Here is a 4,167-nt window from a genome sequence, read left to right as displayed (position 1 = left end):
ACCCATGTTGTGCCTTAACCTAACCCATGTTGTGCCTTAACCTAACCCATGTTGTGCCTTAACCTAACCCATGTTGTGCCTTAACCTAACCCATGTTGTGCCTTAACCTAACCCATGTTGTGCCTTAACCTAACCCATGTTGTGCCTTAACCTAACCCATGTTGTGCCTTAACCTAACCCATGTTGTGCCTTAACCTAACCCATGTTGTGCCTTAACCTAACCCATGTTGTGCCTTAACCTAACCCATGTTGTGCCTTAACCTAACCCATGTTGTGCCTTAACCTAACCCATGTTGTGCCTTAACCTAACCCATGTTGTGCCTTAACCTAACCCATGTTGTGCCTTAACCTAACCCATGTTGTGCCTTAACCTAACCCATGTTGTGCCTTAACCTAACCCATGTTGTGCCTTAACCTAACCCATGTTGTGCCTTAACCTAACCCATGTTGTGCCTTAACCTAACCCATGTTGTGCCTTAACCTAACCCATGTTGTGCCTTAACCTAACCCATGTTGTGCCTTAACCTAACCTATGTTGTGCCTTAACCTAACCCATGTTGTGCCTTAACCTAACCCATGTTGTGCCTTAACCTAACCCATGTTGTGCCTTAACCTAACCCATGTTGTGCCTTAACCTAACCCATGTTGTGCCTTAACCTAACCCATGTTGTGCCTTAACCTAACCCATGTTGTGCCTTAACCTAACCCATGTTGTGCCTTAACCTAACCCATGTTGTGCCTTAACCTAACCCATGTTGTGCCTTAACCTAACCCATGTTGTGCCTTAACCTAACCCATGTTGTGCCTTAACCTAACCCATGTTGTGCCTTAACCTAACCCATGTTGTGCCTTAACCTAACCCATGTCGTGCCTTAACCTAACCCATGTCGTGCCTTAACCTAACCCACGTCGTGCCTTAACCTAACCCACGTTGTCGCCTAACGTAACCCACGTTGTCGCCTAAACCTGCTCTGTAATTGTTATACGACTCGTTCAATTAGTGTAGTGTTGCCCACCCGCAACCCTCGCAATATAGTTCGCTACTCGCACTCCCCGCTCCCCTGTGTATCGCTTCATGTTAAACACCTTGCAAGTCTTGCTCACTTTCCACATGCTCCTGCTGTACACTGTAATGTGGATGGCAGCAGGACGTACATGCCGCCCCTCCCCACGTCCCCACCTTGCCCCCTGCCTTCGCAAGCTGGTTGGTGAGAACTTTGCATGTTCAATGCCCTCCGCATGCGACGTACTCAGGCTACGTTGTGGTGCGGCCTGTGTCAACTGTCCGCTAATGTCGTACGCGTAAACCACAATCTGTACTGCACATTCGTCCTTATGTACTGAATGATACATCGTGGCACATGTGTGACCGTACAACGACTGCGCCCAAAAACGGCGGACCATACAGTGCAAATATTGTGCACGCAGCTACGTGTCGTCTCCCTATGAGAGCTGGATTGCAGTGTGGTACGCCATAGAGACGTGTGGGAGGAACGGACGCCGTGGATGGCGATCAGCATGAGCTGTCTGTTGATGTATTCGGACCTAGTCGTCTCTCCTCACACACCGTGATGGCATGGTGCACCGCGTTCCATATCTGCGACATGCTACAGAGGCCGGTTGACAGTCGTTCGAGCAATGGACATCGCATACGTACGGGGGCCACCTTCCACGTATTGTCTAGGCGTGCACATTTTGTTGCGTGTATGTGGGCAGACGTAGTGTGGCGTGACACCTGACACAGGCATGCAATAATCGTGGAAGTTGCAAATGGCGATGGACGCCTGCGTTTTCTGGTGAAGTTACGCAAATGAACAAATGGTAACCTGTTGTGGTGCGGTTGTTCTCGCTAGGGGTGAATCGGTGATGGCGACGATAGGTTGAGGTACTAACCGGTTGTTCCAGCGATACCCACCATGCCGACGAAACTGAACGGCATCTGGGTGTGAAGCGATACGCGGCGGTGGCTGGGTGGGACCGTCCCCGGCCGGTGAGGGGGCGCCTCCCGGCGTGCTGGCCGCGCGGTGCGTGGGCGCACGCGCTACAGCCGGCTGGTGGGGGCGGCCAGTGGCAGGCGCGCCGGCCGACGGACGCGGCAGGCGTCGCAGCTGCGCGCCGGCGCACCCTGCGCGCGGCGCCGTGCGGCCAAAGTAGGTCCTCGCGGGCCCGGTGCGAAGCGCGGTGGACATCTTCAGTGTGCTGGTCCGATTGAGGACTGTGTGCGTTGAGGATGCGCTGCCGCCCGGCGCTCGGCGCCGCGACGCCGTCTGCTGCTCGGTCGCCCCAGCGGTTCTCGCTGGTGGTTTGTATCGCAGCTGTGCGGATGTGTTGGCGCGTGCGCTGTGCTGGGAGAGTTCGCTTCGGCACCCAAGTGGGGCTTTTGTCCTTCTGTGGCGCTGGCGTTGGAGCTGCCGGTCACCGTAGGTGGCGCGTGTTGTCTCCCGCCGGCAATGCCACGACAGCACGCTCCCGGGCCTCTGTCGGCAGCGGCAAGCTCAGTTGGGAGCACGGGTGGTCGCACCGAAAGCGTCTACTCGCCTAACTCCGGGCGATTGCGCCTCTCTCGAACCCGACCAAGTACTTGGGACGGCGCTGCGCGCCGCCGGGACCTGAGAGGGTTTCGAGGTGTATTGTGCAGGGGAGCTCAGCCTCCTCCTGTTTGCAGAATGATTGAGCGGACGCTTGCGTGTTCGCGCGGGCCCCCGGGACACACTCCCGGGCGGCCGGCTGCTCAGCTCTAGTTGACGCAGCTCCCTGGTTGATCCTGCCAGTAGTCATATGCTTGTCTCAAAGATTAAGCCATGCATGTCTCAGTACAAGCCGCATTAAGGTGAAACCGCGAATGGCTCATTAAATCAGTTATGGTTCCTTAGATCGTACCCACGTTACTTGGATAACTGTGGTAATTCTAGAGCTAATACATGCAAACAGAGTCCCGACCAGAGATGGAAGGGACGCTTTTATTAGATCAAAACCAATCGGTCGGCTCGTCCGGTCCGTTTGCCTTGGTGACTCTGAATAACTTTGGGCTGATCGCACGGTCCTCGTACCGGCGACGCATCTTTCAAATGTCTGCCTTATCAACTGTCGATGGTAGGTCTGCGCCTACCATGGTTGTAACGGGTAACGGGGAATCAGGGTTCGATTCCGGAGAGGGAGCCTGAGAAACGGCTACCACATCCAAGGAAGGCAGCAGGCGCGCAAATTACCCACTCCCGGCACGGGGAGGTAGTGACGAAAAATAACGATACGGGACTCATCCGAGGCCCCGTAATCGGAATGAGTACACTTTAAATCCTTTAACGAGTATCTATTGGAGGGCAAGTCTGGTGCCAGCAGCCGCGGTAATTCCAGCTCCAATAGCGTATATTAAAGTTGTTGCGGTTAAAAGGCTCGTAGTTGGATTTGTGTCCCACGCTGTTGGTTCACCGCCCGTCGGTGTTTAACTGGCATGTATCGTGGGACGTCCTGCCGGTGGGGCGAGCCGAAGGCGTGCGACCGCCCCGTGCGTGCTCGTGCGTCCCGAGGCGGACCCCGTTGAAATCCTACCAGGGTGCTCTTTATTGAGTGTCTCGGTGGGCCGGCACGTTTACTTTGAACAAATTAGAGTGCTTAAAGCAGGCAAGCCCGCCTGAATACTGTGTGCATGGAATAATGGAATAGGACCTCGGTTCTATTTTGTTGGTTTTCGGAACCCGAGGTAATGATTAATAGGGACAGGCGGGGGCATTCGTATTGCGACGTTAGAGGTGAAATTCTTGGATCGTCGCAAGACGAACAGAAGCGAAAGCATTTGCCAAGTATGTTTTCATTAATCAAGAACGAAAGTTAGAGGTTCGAAGGCGATCAGATACCGCCCTAGTTCTAACCATAAACGATGCCAGCCAGCGATCCGCCGCAGTTCCTCCGATGACTCGGCGGGCAGCCTCCGGGAAACCAAAGCTTTTGGGTTCCGGGGGAAGTATGGTTGCAAAGCTGAAACTTAAAGGAATTGACGGAAGGGCACCACCAGGAGTGGAGCCTGCGGCTTAATTTGACTCAACACGGGAAACCTCACCAGGCCCGGACACCGGAAGGATTGACAGATTGATAGCTCTTTCTTGATTCGGTGGGTGGTGGTGCATGGCCGTTCTTAGTTGGTGGAGCGATTTGTCTGGTTAATTCCGA

The 4,167-nt window shown here is 54.3% G+C and overlaps 1 non-coding gene across 1 annotated transcript in view; it reads left to right on the top strand.

The window, feature by feature from the left end:
- Positions 1-2,751: 2,751 nt before the first annotated feature.
- Positions 2,752-4,167, top strand: part of LOC124727410 — a 1,908-nt gene continuing 492 nt past the window's right edge. Inside the window, exon 1 of the ribosomal RNA XR_007007114.1 lies at positions 2,752-4,167. This exon is cut by the window's right edge and continues 492 nt beyond it. This is a non-coding gene — a ribosomal RNA (small subunit ribosomal RNA).

The sequence above is a fragment of the Schistocerca piceifrons genome, unplaced genomic scaffold (assembly GCF_021461385.2).
Source record: "Schistocerca piceifrons isolate TAMUIC-IGC-003096 unplaced genomic scaffold, iqSchPice1.1 HiC_scaffold_1100, whole genome shotgun sequence".
Taxonomy (NCBI): Eukaryota; Metazoa; Arthropoda; class Insecta; order Orthoptera; family Acrididae; genus Schistocerca; species Schistocerca piceifrons.
The sequence above is the reverse complement of the archived record's forward strand: the minus strand, read 5'-3'. Positions and strand labels throughout refer to the sequence as shown.